We start from the raw sequence: 15,182 nt of genomic DNA, 5'->3' as shown, positions 1-15,182 counted from the left end.
TTCAATTACAGACGGAGAGGAGCTGTCAGGGTTATTAATGGAGGGCTCAGCAACTCATGGCTCTGTGATTCATTTTGAATAAAACACACAAACAAGCAGATGGGTTGTTTTCTCCTCTCACCATTTATTGAGTACCAAGCTCTCCATTTTCCATAAGCTGTGAGCCACAGGGCATTGATGCATCTGAAACCACTGTGTCGCCTTCCTCTCTAGTGTGTATTTTTCAGTAATTATTTTATTTTGTCCTCTGTGGTTTTGGACTCTGCTCTGAAGTAGCTGAAGCCGAGCTATCCTATGCATTCCATTCTTGGGAACCTCACACAAAAGCTAGTATACAAGGGCTATGTATTATCATGGTTTTTATCTTGTGAAGATCTTTCAGCTTTTCAAGAAAAGGACTGATTCTACCTTGAGCAAGAAGGAAAGGAAGATGGCTTAAGTAATACAGGGCTGATCTGAAGGTCTATGGTTCAAACCCTCCCACTGATCCAATGTGGGTGAATGCTATGGTTGTATGTGATGGAATTGTGGTCGAGCCAAGCAGTGTGACGTAATGGCTGGGGCCCTAGCCTAAGGCTCTGGAGACCTGGGTGCTGTTCCTGGCTCTGCCACTGACCTGTGTGACCTTGGCAAGTCACTTCCCCTGTCTGTGCCTCATTTTCCCCTCCCATCCTTTGTCTATCTCTTGCTATGTGTTTGTATGGCATCTACTGCAATGGGGCCTTGGTCAGGGCCTCTAGTACAGCAATACCAATGATTATAAAGGGTCTGACTCTGCTCTCAGTGTTTTTTAAACTTTTCCAGAGGAGCTATTTATACCAGTGTGAGAGGAAAACCGAGCTGATGAGAGTCTCTCATCAAAATCTTGGTCCAAGTTCTCTGCTGTTGTTAATGGTTGCAGCTCCCCTGACTTCAATGGAGTTTTACCCATTTATACCAGCAGAGAACTTTGCCCTTTGTTCTTATTCATACTAACTACCCTGGAGCTGATTCTGCTCTCACACTGACTTTACACCTGTGTAATTCTATTGGCTGCCATGGGCTCACTCCTGATTTACACTGTTATAAATGAAAGCAGCACTGGGCCCATTATTGTCATAAACACAAATAATTCCTGACAGCAGTATGGCTCAGCCTCCAAACTGGGGGGAAATGATCCTACAGCCTGGAAAACTGAGGAGAGCTCTCTGGTTCTGTCTTAGATAGGTGAGCAAGCACATCTAACCCATCTATCTGTCCAATGATCATCACTGTGACATCTGAGCTTGTTAGAGAGTTAGTAAATCCACTGGGTGATCCAGTCCTGTCCCTTTCACGTCTTAAATTTAACCTGTAAAAGAAACAAAGATTGGGCTTCTGTCTATTTGATTAGAAGTTCTGAAAGATTTTTTCAAAAAATAATAATCTGTTTTTACTTTAGAAAATCAGGTCTTATCTACCTTGGAAGTTTCTGAAAAATTAGTGAAACTATGCCATACACAGGAGACTGAACAATTGGGATGGGGAGGAATTTTTCATCAGACTGTTCTGTTTTATTAATCTAATTTCAATGCTCAATGAACACTTTGGAGAAAGTACATCTTTGTTAAAACTCTTCAACTAAGCCAGTGGCTCTTTCCAGATTACTGTTCCCCTTTCAGGAGTCTGATCTGTCTTGCGTACTCCCAAGTTTCACCTCACTTAACAACTACTTGCTTACAAAATCAGACATAAAAATACAAAGGTATCATAGCACATTATCACTGAAAAAGTGCTTACTTTCTCATTTTTACCATATGATTATAAAATAAATCAACTGGAATATAAATGTACTTACATTTCAGTGTATAATATGTAGAGAAGTATAAACAAGTCATCATCTGCTTGAAATTTTAGTTTGTACTGACTTCACTAGTGCTTGTTATGTAGCCTGTTGTAAAACTAGGCAAATATCTAGATGAGTTCATGGACCCCCTGGAAGACCCTGCTTACCCCAAGAGGTACACGTACCCCTGATTGAGAACCACTAAGCTAAGCTGCTGAGTGCCTGTAAGCACATGTGAATCTCCCAAGAAGTCCTCCCACAAAACCAGGGAAGAGGGGGCTTGACATTCCTGATATTTCTGAGGTGAAAAAAAGGGAAATAAAAAAAAACAACTAATTTTTTTTGTGGTCATCTTTATCCATCATACTACTGTGACAGTCTCAAAGTAGGGATGGGGGAGCTTGAAAATAGAGGAGAGTCTTTCCTATTGAGGGGGCTTGATCTCCCAGTTTGGGTTGAAGAGGTTTTTCATGGAGAGAGAGTGACCTCAGATGTTTCTGTCTAGGACGCTCAGCCCTTAAAGGCACAGTCCCCAATACCAAAGTTTTCTCTCCCCTCACTAGTCCTGCTGTCTCTGCGGTATGGGGTGAGATGGCCACCACCAGCCACACCACACAATCTCTGCTCCAACAGCGCCAGACAGTCCAAGGTGCTTCCTACATGTCTTGGTCCAAGTCTGCACTAGAGACGATTTGCCCATATAGCTATTTGGCAGAACCATCTAGTGTAGATGCAACGTATGCTGGCAAAAAATGCTTTTGCCGGCATAGCTTATCCTGGTTTGGCAAGCGAAATAAGCTATAGTGGCAAAAGCACTTTTTAGCAGGTATAACTGCATCTATACTAGGGCTTTTGCAAGTATTGAAATGTCATTTAAAAAAACCCCCACCCCTAACCGATGCGATTATACCAGCAAAAGGTTCCAGTGTAGATTTGGCCTTGCTTGGCTCTGTGTTCTGTATGCACTTGTGGGTATGCCCTGTGGTACATTTCCATGTGTTGTCTGGCTATGTTGTGAATTCCATTGGAGCAAGTTACACCAAAAGTTACAAGTGGCTAGTTCACTTTTGGTATGGAAAAGTGGGTGTGGCTTTCCCAACAGGAGGTGTGGCCAGGGCTACATCCTGAACTCGACATGTTCCCTGTATTTGCATAGGACAGATATACATTTCTCCTTCTGCCCCTCTTTGTATCTAATTCTGCTGCTAATGAGAGGTTATTGTGCTTCGGGGGACGATGTATTTGCTGAATGGGCTGATGCCAAATTGAAATAGCCCATTCTAGTGATATGCATGTCATATTGATAATATATATTGACTTATTTCTAATCCAGATCAAGACCCTGTTGTGCTAGACACTGTTCAACACATAGGAAGAAACAGCCTCTGCCCCATGGAGCTTACAATCTGTTGGCAATATGGTCCTGCTAGAACCCCTCCACATTAGGTCATAAGCTCTTTGGTGTTCAGGTTAATGTCATTGAATGGAGGAGCTCTGGTTTCCAGCTGATTGACTTTGAATGGCCTAGGTGCTTGTGATGGGAGATAAATCTTGTTAGCTTAACTCTGCAGCAGACGTTACTGGTTGTACAAAACAATCCGCTGTTTTCCAACTTCAGCATTTGTGAGACCGCTGTTCTGGAGCTAATAGGTATGCGTGGCTACGGCCGGATTGAAATGGGAAGCGCTAATAGATAAAGCATGCAGCGCTCTCTCTCTCCACGTAGGGCTTGATTTTCAAAGGGGACAAATATCGTCAGCACCCAGGGACTTCAATTTGAGATGTGGCTGCTCAGCACTTCCAAATATCAGGCCCCTACTGTACAGAGTGTACAGCACTCGCTCTTCTTATCCCCTTCAGACTGACCTTTCTCACAAGTTATCCTCTCCCGGGATTCAGCACCACAGTCCCACCCTCATATTGCCTGTGTGAATGCTCCTGCTGAAACACCTGCTGGCTCCCATGCCTGCTCCCTTGACACAGCAAGAGGGATCTCCCGTTTGACATGATTGTTTTGTTATAGGCAAACAGCTGCATACTCAGTCTCCAGGAGTCATAAATGAGGCTACTTTTACTACATTTGAATAAACGTCACCTTTTCCTTCTATGAAACATCTGCCTCGCCCTATTGGAAATTCTTAGTGAGATGACAGGATGCAATTTACTCTTTTCTAGCTTTGTTCCTCTTCTGCCCTGCTCACGTTTTTATTGTAAAGGGAAAATCTGGTCTCGTGTATTTTAAACGTTGAGTGTTTCCCTTTGTTTGGGGTTCACGATTTTTCATTCTTGTGTCTGTGTGTTTGTTTTGTGACTTTGTCATGTGGGGTTTGTATGTGGAGTGTTTGTGTTTGCTTAATGTTTTTAAAAGGCATCTGTGTGTATCATGAGGTATCTCTTACCGGCAGGCAGCCAAAACTTAGGGCATTTCTAAGCAACCCATGGTGCCCTCTGCTTCAGTACCTGACTGTTATCTCTGCCAGGCAATAATGAATGTGAATAATCCCTAACAGGCGACACCCCTCTGCAAGACGCATAGCACACGGGCATGAGGACATATGCTCATACCTATTCAGAGGCAGCTATTTCTTTTGGAACTTTCAGGACCAGATCCTAAGGTGGTGTAAATCAGCATAGCCCCATTGACTTCAGCAGAGCAGCGCTGATTTACATCAGCTGAGGATATGGCCCTCAGTGTGTTGATCAGTGTGAGGTAAACACCATCTCAGCATCCCCTTGAATAAGGCAGGACGGTCTTTGGTTAAGGCCCTGGACTCAGGAGATGTGGTTCAGTTCCTGACTCAGCCATAAATTTTCCTGGGTGACTTCAGGCAAGTCACTGATCCTCCCTCCCTCATAGGTCGTTGGCTAACTCTAAAGAAGATAGCGCTACTGCAACTTTAAATTAGATTGTGATCAGAGAGCAACATACCTCTTTCCATTCTTCCCTTCTCCAAGCCTGGGTTCCAATCACACTATACTTTGAGGGGGATCCAGACTCTACCAAGGAGGAGCACATGGATAATTATTCCATTTAACAAATGGGAAACTGAGACACAAAGGTATTAAGTGATGTGGCCAAGGCTATACATTGAATTAGTGGCAGAGGCAGGATTAGAACTCAGGAGTTCCTAATGCCCAGGTTGGTATGCATGCTGCCTCTTTGGAGAGCTGCTGGATGTGTTGTTACGCAGCACAAGAAGCTCCTCACTAACATCAGAATAAATCAAACTGTCACTTGTTCTGTATTACTGAGCTGCTCAGCCTCTTGTTCTTCACTGGGGTTCAGAGCAAAGGAGATGGTATCAGATTCAGATGTCTCCTGCGAGCTGCTCTTACATCTTGCCAAGTGCCCAAGTGGAACCTAACTCTGCAGCATCAGGCCAGAAATACTGAGGTACAGCAGTGCCAGGCTGGTGCCAAAGTACAAAAGGGCACGAACATTTATATGGCAGGCAAGGTTACAGTGAGGATGCAGTAGGACTCAATTCATTGTTGGGCAGTCTAGGGTCAGAGATGATGCAGAGCAGGCAGGTGTATGAGTTCAGTCGGACACAATTCCTCTCTGGGTATGGCAGGATCACTCGGAGGGAGAGGTGCAGGCAATACAGAAATGGATCAACTTCCTGTTCCAATTTCAGGCAGCTCTTGCTCCCCAGTCAGGCAGATATGACAGTGCCCCAACTTTTCCAATTGCTCCCCCCACTCTGAAACGAGGCCGGGAAGGGGCTCAAAACCCACAATTTTTAACAGTAAAAAGCCAAGGTGCCAATTGAAAAAGGAGAAATGAGGGGGCTTGAGGTACTCATCAGAACCAAAACTTCCAGGGGAACCAGGACTAGTACGGAACAGGAGATGGAGGATCGAAAAAATGGAACCTTCATCCGCAAATGAGCTTGAAGCAGCAAAACCGCCTCAGGGAACATGTGCTGCTTGGCCAATTTCTCTTCAGAGTTAAAAAAAGCAATCTCTCAGATGCCAGTCTGCCTCCTGCTTTCCCGCCCTGTTCAGCTTGTCGGCTGGAACTGCCGCTCCAGCAGCTTTTGCTTTACGTTTCATTGGTGGACCTCGAATCTCTCCCTCAGGACAGGAAAAGCGGTGGCAGCTGGGACGTCAGCTGTCAGGGCCTGGTGGGGAAAGAGGGCCAAAGCCACGGCATCTCTCAGGCTGGGTGAAACTCATGAGGGTCAGTGCTTTGGTATGTGCTCAACTGGTTGAATGTTCAGCCCAAGCCTCTCAAAACCTCTCCTTCCTGAGGATCTTATGGGAAGAGTCTTTCTCACGTGGCCTCTACCCAGCTAGAAACTAGAGTGGGGGGGAGGGGCTGGACCCACTAATCAAAACTCAGTTCAGACTCTCAGAGTGATGGTTCTAAGGGGTTCTTGTCTGATCAGACCCAGTTGCAGAGCTACTCAGGAACATGTGCCTCTGAAAGACAATGTGCAAACCACCTCTGAGCCCCATCTGGTGCTCCCCCTACAGGGATAATCGCCTACACTTGATTCCTCCCCTTTTTGCCCTGTGCCAGTCGCATCTCTGTTTGTTCTCTGTGTTTAATTTTATTTTAAAATCTCTTTATTGTCTTGTCTGTTTATGGCCAGATTAAATTAAAACAGAAGTCAATAGGAAGAATCTATTTATTTGAATGGGCATTGAATTACACTGTAAGCTCTTTGGGTCACTGACTCTCTCGTGCATTTGTACAGTGCCTAGCACAATGGGACCATTATCTCACTTGAGCCCTGTGGATGCTACTGTAATACAAATTAAAGTAATAATTAATGTACACCAGCCAACCCCTTTGGCAGGAGGCTTGATAAATAACATTATTGTCATTGGGCAAAATGTTCAAATGCACATTAGGGATTTAGGAGCCCATGTACCATTGAAAAAATCAATGTGCTTTAGGCTCCCAAGTCACTTATGTGCTTTTCAGAATTTTTCCCATTATCCTGATAAACTCAAATTAATAAAATTCTAGCCACTCTCCAACAAAATAAAAAAATGGTGGTCATCTCATCTCTGACTGTACAGAGATTATTAATTCCTTGTGCCATGTAATTCTCTTTATCATAGAATCATAGAAGATTAGGGTTGGAAGAGACCTCAGGAGGTCATCTAGTTCAACCCCCTGCTCAAAGCAGGACCAACACCACCTAAATCATCCCAGCCAGGGCTTTGTCAAGCTGGGACTTATTTCTATCTAAAAGAATTGCCTATCTAGTGTTCTCTCTGCATCAAGGTCAAGTCTGAGAAATTATTGTAGACCTAGAGAAAATCCCCATTCTGATGATTTATGGCTTAACATCCAGGTTCTAATAGACAAGGCGGAGATCATATCCACCCAGGCATTCAACCTCCACAACCCCACATTCTAAAAGCTACAGGGACTCTCTGATGGTAAACTAAAAATGTCTACATAGCCATCTGCCTCTCTTTTCAATAATCCAGACTGCCCTGTGTGTCCAAGATCATCTGCAGTCATGTGAGGGACAGGAGGGTGGTGTGTGTAAAAAAGGGGTAAATAACTCTTAGCCATTCAGTCTGCACCCTCTCTATATCATTTCCCAGTTTAAAGCAGCAGGGAGACATGTCACTTTTCCAGCTTGCCACTAGGGGATAGCAGTGCCCTAGAAAGATGAAATGTCCGATCTTTCTGAATTCCAGGCTGACCCATGTTCAGTGCTAGCAGGTCTAGAAATTGTCCAACTGCTGGCAGTGGGTGAACTCAAAGAGATCCAAGCACTGCATTCTCTCCAGGGAAATGGAAAAATCACCTGGAATGATTATGACTGCCATGAGGAGTAAGATCCTGGTCTTGCTCTCAATGAAGGCAACAGAAAACCATGCATGGGCTTTGATGCAATCTCAAAGGAAAAAAAAGCTTAAAACGAGCTAGCTGTGATTTTGAGCCTGGGCCTTTCAGATCAGGCTCTCTTGTGAAGACTCAGGGATCTGTTCTCTGAAGAGTCGGGGATGTGTTCCAGCCCTGTTGAGCAAGCGTTACTGTTCATGTTCCCAATGCCACCGTGTGGGGAAGATCCTTTAAAAGAGACATGAAGTCGTAAATCCATGCAAATCATTTAGGAATCACTATTTTTTTTTCTGTCTGAAGTTGATTTAGTGCTGGCAAACGATACTGGATCAACAGCCCTAGAGACTGGGACACAGCATGGATCCCAGGAGTGCTAGCTTTCCCCATACTGCCCCACCCATGTACTTCCACCCTATTCTGGAGTGGGAGTTCATTCTCCCGAGCCCATTCACTGGAGAGACTAGCACTGTGTACCTGCCCATGAGCAACTGGACTAGGACCATCAATCTCATTTCACATCAAAAAGGCATCAGATGGTCACAACTTTTGGTCGCTCCCCACCTGGTCTGGCTTTGAGCCAGCAGCTCCATGTCCCCAGTAAACAATCCTCTAATCAGTCAGCCTCCGCTCATGGTCCTGCACTTACACAGCATCCCAAAGAGCATAACAAACTGATGCATGCACCTCTGGAGGTGAAACAACACTCAGTAATGCGACACAGCTGCAGCAGCATTACACAAAAGCTTAGGACAGGAAGGGAAGAAGGCAAAGAGAGCTGTCAAACCAGCAGCCACAGCAGGAGCTCAGATCACAGAGACACTTCTCGGCCATGATGTAGAGGGGCCCTGATCCTATTTTAGGCACTCACATGGGCCCCATGACCCTAATATCTGAGCACCTCCCAATCTTTAATGTATTCATCCTCACAACGTCCCTGAGAAGCAGGGAAGAGCTATTCCCTATTCTACAACTGAGGAATTCAGGCACAGATCCACAAAGGTATTTAGGATCCTAACTTCCACTGAAACCAATGGGGGGCAAGGTGGGGGAGGTAATATCTTTTATTGGACCAACTTCTGTTGGTGAGAGAGACAAGCTTCCGAGCCACACAGAGCTCTTTTTTAGATCAGAAGGACTACAACTACGCTGCATACGCTGTAATGAATGGAAGTTGAGGAGCTTTGAGGCCTAAGAGACTTAGGAATCAGTGGAAGTTTGGAGCCTAAATAGCTTTGTGGTTCTGGGACTAAGTAACTTGCCCAAGTCACGTGCAGTGTGTGGTGGGGCACAGGACCTCCTGAGTCCTACGTAGACCATGTTGAAATACTAGTGCGATACTAGTCAGTGCTCATGGCCTACCGGCACATGGTGTGACACCCAAGTTGCCCAAGAGCTCTGCTTGGGGAAACTGGGGTGTCTGGACAGAAGGCCTCAATTTGCTGTGCTCCTAGCTGCCCTTACTTGCACCAGTTGTAGACACATTCCCTACTGGCCTTCCCGTCCCCCACCTGGCACTGAATTTCCCTCTAGCTGGCGAGCCAGAGGAACGATGGGGAGGTGTGTGGAGTGGGGAAGGTCATCCATGGACTCGTGGGCATGGCAACAATTGGGGCTCAACTGAACAGCTTTGCAGAGGACCCGAGACTGACTGAAACCAGCCCTCAGAATAGTGGCCAAGAATTTAGTGACTGTGGATACCTCAATATTGGGGGGGCCCAGCCTGAGGTGCCTTACAAGGGTCTGATATTCAGAGGGTGGGTGCTCAGCACCTTCTGAAACTAGGCCCCTTTCAAGTGTCTCTGGTTGGAAGCCCCACAACCCAAGGCACTCCAAAGCACTAGCCACTTCTGAAAATCTTGGCCACTGCATCCAACTGACCCAGCAGAGGAACGTGAGACAGGCATAGTGCAATGAACTGAGTTGGAATTCAGCCAGGACCCTGGGATGGCGAGCCCTACCCTTGCAATATGTGCCCTGGGATCTCTCAGAGCTGCTTAGGAGCAAGACTTAGGCTTTGCAGTCTCACCCAAAAGGCAGCTGTCAGGAAATATTTAAATAAGCCTTCAACTGGTCTCTCGTCCGGAACAGGGACTATTGGAGCTGACGTGGCAGGCCAGCCCTAATAACCGGTGATGGATGGATAGATGATGAAGGAGCACGGTACGGGGGTGAGAAAATGCATTTGCTGCTCTTGGATTCAGCCACATGCTCTCTGCCAAACATATTAGAACAAGAAGAGGCCCTGAGAGGCGCCAATGGATATTGGGTTTGTTTTCCGCCCTGGCTCATTGTGATGCATGGGCAATGTCGGCCACGACTGAGACTTAGCTGTTCAGACAGCTCTCGGTTGCTGTTTTTCAGCCTGATGTACAGAGATTGGAGGGGATGAACCTCCGCTCGCTCCGACATCAGCACTCGCGCGCTTGCTGCAGTTACAGTAGCCGCCGATCTCTGTCTTGCAGGATTACAGGGCAGCTCACAAGGGCTGAATACAAAAGGGAGTCAAAGATGCCGCAAGCTCTCAGTCTTTTCACCCCCATCCTCTCCCCTCTGCTGCCAGCCCTGAATGGCTTTTTCCTATCAGTGTCTGCAGGCAGCCAAATGTATTAACTCTCTCCGTAAGCCCTGAGCCTGCAGCAAGAGAGAAATCCCTTCAGCTCTGCCTCGCTGTCTCTGTATCGCCCCGTTATCTCTCTGCCTCTCCCCTGGCTTCCAGTCCAGCTATGTTCTGCAGCACAGCTGCTGCTAGGAAAAGATGTCAGAGATCTGGAAGGGGGTACGCAGAGGCAACAGTCACATTGCACAGAAGGAAGGAAACCTTTTCTTTTCAGCTCTCCTTTTGTTTTGCTCTGGTTCTGCAGGGCTCGCTTTGAATCTCGGCTGCAGTAATGGGGGAGATGAAATGACTATGGAAGGAGAAGGAAGAGAAACAGGGAGCGAGGGAGACATGGGGCTGTACCAGAGGGAGGATGCAGGAAATGGTTTTGTTTTAGGATGACCTCCTTATCTCTTAGGAGACAGCTGCTTCTCAGGGCCAGAGGCAGTCGCTTATCTGCCTGTGGCACAGATTGATTCATTGATTCATTCGCTTATCTGGCGCCTGTGTAATTGAATATTAATTTCTGATTGTTATTTTTTGCTCTTATCTTTGCCCTTTTGTCATATTCCAGGCTGTGGGGAGGAAGAGGAGTTGGGATGGAGGGTGGGGAAATAGACCAGGACACAGGGATGAATGTGCCCAGCCTAGATGAGACAGAATGCTTTGCAACTATGGATGTAATGAGTTTGTTGGGGCACAGGCCAATAATGCAGACTGGAGGTGATTCTTTGCAAGGGGAGTTGAACTAATCCCTCATTTGGTTTCACAGCTTTATAGAGTTTAAAGCCTGAAGGGACCATTAGATCAAACTAGTCTGACCTCCTGTATATCACAGATCATTACATTTCATCTAGCTACTCCTGTACTGAGCCTAATAACTTGTGTTTGGCTAAAGCAGATCTTCCAACAAGGCATCCACTCTGGTTGGAGACATCAAGAGCTGGAGAACCCACCATTCCCCTTGGCAGTTTGTTCCAGTGGTTAATCACCCTCCCTGTTAAAAAGTCATGCCTTATTTCCAGAGTCTAATATCACTTCAGTCGCTGGATTGCTGCTCTCCTGTCTCTTTATACATCAATGGGTTTAGATGCTGGATTTTCAGCCCTGGTGACTGAAATCCTCAGTGCACAGCCCAGGTACAGAAGGGGAAGTAGCAGGCCAACCTTCTGCACTGTGCATCCTGATGTGGAGGGAGCATCCACAGGGACTGAGGGACTGAGAGCTCAGTCCAGTGTCCACAACCCATTCAATCTTTAGCGTCTCTGCTGAGAGCAAACAGCAGCTGTAGCTATATGAGCTGGGACAACAGTTAAACCTCCTGCTTCAGGGCATCAGCAGATGGGCTCGGAAAGCAATTTCCCCCACGGTGGAATGATTGTAGAGGTTTATAGTGATGTGTACTGCAGGGGTTTACACCTTCCTCTGAAGCATCTGGCATTATCCAGCACTAACTGGTCCATTGGTCTGATCCAGTATAGTAGTTCCGATGGTCTTACATCTGCTAACATGTGCATGTACTCTGCAATGGGGATAGTGGCTTTTGTGATATGGACACTCATCCATTAGGAACAGAAGTGACACTACCACCTCCTTTCATGTAGACAGTGGCCAGCTAGGAAAGATTTTTGGTGACTTCCACCCTCAGTTTGGTAACCTAGAGTTCAAAGGCTCTTCAGTCCATTTCCAATCCCACAAGCCAGGCTCTGCCCCTGCTTTCCTTTGACTGTGTATCATCTTGGCCAGGGCATATTATGCTGCAATCATAAAATCAGGAGTGGCTTGGCTTTGATCCTCTGACAACTATCACTCTGCGTTCACTGCAGGAGACAGAGTGGACCTTGAACCCAGCAACACCCATCCAGGGCTACTCTGTAAAGTTTCTAATCCTTCCTCAATTGAGTTTGGTCCAAATTCTCATAGCTCTGCAGAGATTCTAACCTCATCAGTTCCTCTCTTGGCATTCCTTGTAGGAGAGCACTCAGTGCCACCCATCCCTGAGAGACAGGCATTTGGGGTTGTTCTTTTGTCAATTATGGTACGTACCTCAGCTATAGGAAGGAGATTTATCTCTGTATTTGTACCTGGTTCCAGCAGGCTCAAGAGGCTCTCCCCTGGTTCCTTTCTAGTGAACCACCACCACTTCTCTCCCTCTATTGTAACTCTCTTCGGCCATCACCAATTCTGGGCTCCCACTCCAGACTGGAGGGTGACACTTCTAAGGACGACACCAGGGCTATTCCGTGGATCAGCTAGCAGGAGACACTTGGAGCCTAACTCTCCTCTCACACCAATTTCACACTGCTGAAGCTCCACTGACTTCAGGGTAGTTACTTTCTAATTCCCCTCTGTAACACCAAGCCCCTTGCTTTGCAGATGCTTGCTACTCACACCTTGCCATAGTGAGAGTTCCAACTCCATGAGCAAGAGTCCTGAAGTTTTATCTGCTCTGCGACATGTAGCAGCATGAACTGAGCTGCTAAATCATCCCACCAGCTTGTCCTCCTTGACCTCCTAGAAGAATGATTTTCAGTTAGTGCTTGGCAAACAGTTCAGACAAAAAATCAGCCCCTGCTTGAGCCAGTCTTGTTGGAGTTCAGCAGATTAAATCCAAAGATGATGATACTAGTGATATTTGGCACTTCCATAGCACCATGCATGCAAGCGGAATAAATTGTGGCCACTTACATGAAAAGACACGGTTGCCAGGGAGGATCGAATCCTGGAACTTCTGCAATAAAAGCACAAGCTGTTCTGCGAAATAAGTTCCCTGGTAGCAAGTAGCAGGTCGTGGAGTCTCTGGGTTCAGCCACTAGAGGGAGACATAATCACAAGCACTAAACTAGTGCTTTACAAGAGGCTCTGAAAATGACATAGGAGGGTAGGTATCAACCTCTCTGTGCAACCATTTGTCCATCTGTAAAACGAGGTCAAGTGATTTACTGAAGATGAACCGCAAGTCTGTGGGAGAGCTGGGGACAGAACCCTGTTGTTCTTGACTCTCAATCCCCGATCTTAACCATTAGGCATATAAGGGCCTGATTCTCTTTTATATCACACTGGCAATGTCATGGGACTTAAAGTACTGGCACGCGCATGTATGTATGTGTGTGCAGGCGCATCACTGACCTTTATTGGAGGAAACCAAAACTGCTCGACTGTGTGTCATAGTCCCTGTGTTGCTAACACCCAAGGGAGATTCTCCTTTCGCTCAATTGAAAGGGATCTGCAATTTCAAAGCAGGACAGTGTTGGTTCTTAATAATAATTTATATCCAGTCTAAGGCCACTTTCCATTGCCAGAGTGGTGTAAAGGGGCATAAATATACATGAGTCAGCCCTATATGTGTTTAAAGAAATAAAGAAAGATTACAATTCTTAATGAGCTATTAATGTCAGCTCCAGTGCTAACCTGAGTGTTTTGAATTTGGGTGAAAGATTTCTGCCTCAGGGTCCAACCTAGCTTCTTCTGTATCACTCACAAAGCAACATGCTTGAGAGAGTTCAGATATATCAGTATACTGGAACATACTCATGGCCACACAGGAACCTCATGGCTATCGCTATGCTGAACATCACAGCCATTCAGAGGTATACAGAAGCAGTGAAAATTAGTGCCAAGACCTTCCTGCTCTGAAATTACAGACCCTTCTACTTGATCAAAAGGAGAAACCCACTTATGTGTTAGCAGTACAGGGCCTATGATACACAGATGACTGAGCAGTTCTGGTTCCACTGATAAGGGTTAAGTTCATTACCATATAATAACCCACCTGCCCACTCTGCCTACCATTTCCCACCACAAATAATGATACAAAATCCTCATTCTTCTTCCCCAGAAAGTGACAGAAACTATAGGATCTCAAAACCCCTCCCTGCTATTCATTACTCTCTGTTGAACTACCGGGAAGATGGAGCTGAACTGATTGATGGGTTTAATTTGTGCTGGATGGTGCTGTTCTGACACCAACAAGAGAAATGACGGATGCTTTTCCACTGAACGAGTGGAGTCTGTCGGCAAAGTTGGGGCACTTGGGAAGACAAGCTGTGTGAAGTTCCGTCTAGATACTCAAGGAGAAGTGAAGGGGGAGAGAGGGAAAGAAGGGAAACACGGTGCAAAAAAGGAGTGGATTGGTGTAACAATGAAAAGCAACCAAGAAGAAAAAAACCCACGTGAGGTGTAGGCCTGTGAAATCACAAGTCAGAAGCTAGAGGAGAGATCGTCGCCAGATCAACAACCCCACCCCTACCTGCTGCTGCTCAGGCTTTCAAAATGCAGTGATTAGCACTGGTAAGAGCAAGGACCAATCTGTGGTTTTGGACTGAAGATTTTTGCTTCTTCCTGATCAGTTTCACGTGCTCTTGGCCTTATGGCTCTCGGTTTTCTTGGGCAGCAGCATGGCCTGGATGTTGGGCAGGACACTCCCTTGAGCAATCGTCACTTTCCCAAGCAGTTTGTTGAGCTCCTTGTCGTTAGGATAGCGAGCTGCAGATGGCAGGGAATGATTCTGGTTTTTTTGTTGTCCCGAGCAGCTTTGCCGGCTAACTCGAGAATCTCAGTGGTCAGATACTCCAGCACCGTGGCCATATACACCGGGGCTCTAGTCCCCACCCGCTCAGCATAATTACCTTTGCGGAGCAAGCGGTGCACTCGACTCACCGGGAACTGCAACCCAGCCCGCGAGAAGCGAGATTTCGCCTTAGCCCTTGCTTTACCTCCTTGTTTTCCTCAGCCTGACATTGTAAATCATGAGCCAAAAACTCCTATGCTTTGTTGCTGAGCACACTTCTCACCCCAGCTCTGCCAGTGCATCTCAGGCTCCCTTTGGTCTTATATATTTGTAGAAGCTGTGTGAGAATTACAGCAGGACAGGGATACCAGTCCCTCTGCCTGCAAGCTCCTCCAGTTCAATCAGCTCCTTCCCCCCTCCCCTGTGCCCCCTGGATCAGATCAATTACCTTTCCTAGCCG

General features: G+C 46.4%; 1 long non-coding RNA gene and 1 pseudogene across 2 annotated transcripts; both read right to left on the bottom strand.

Annotated features, from left to right (window-relative positions):
- Positions 1–104: 104 nt before the first annotated feature.
- LOC125643722 (uncharacterized) lies at positions 105–13,193 on the bottom strand. 2 transcript variants are annotated; one of them, XR_012670203.1, is made up of 3 exons: positions 12,901–13,193; positions 4,734–12,726; positions 105–1,330 (listed from the first exon to the last, which is right to left on the bottom strand). It is a non-coding gene; the product is annotated as an uncharacterized LOC125643722 (long non-coding RNA). The 2 variants fall into 2 exon arrangements; XR_007358799.2 differs by lacking the exon at positions 105–1,330 and having other exon boundaries at positions 6,421–7,844; positions 12,604–12,726.
- Positions 13,194–14,500: 1,307 nt separating this feature from the next.
- On the bottom strand, positions 14,501–14,952 carry LOC125643721 (histone H2A type 2-C-like; annotated as a pseudogene).
- Between the last annotated feature and the right edge of the window lie 230 nt (positions 14,953–15,182).

Source organism: Caretta caretta, chromosome 10 (genome assembly GCF_965140235.1).
Source record: "Caretta caretta isolate rCarCar2 chromosome 10, rCarCar1.hap1, whole genome shotgun sequence".
NCBI classification, from domain to species: Eukaryota; Metazoa; Chordata; order Testudines; family Cheloniidae; genus Caretta; species Caretta caretta.
The sequence above is the reverse complement of the archived record's forward strand: the minus strand, read 5'-3'. Positions and strand labels throughout refer to the sequence as shown.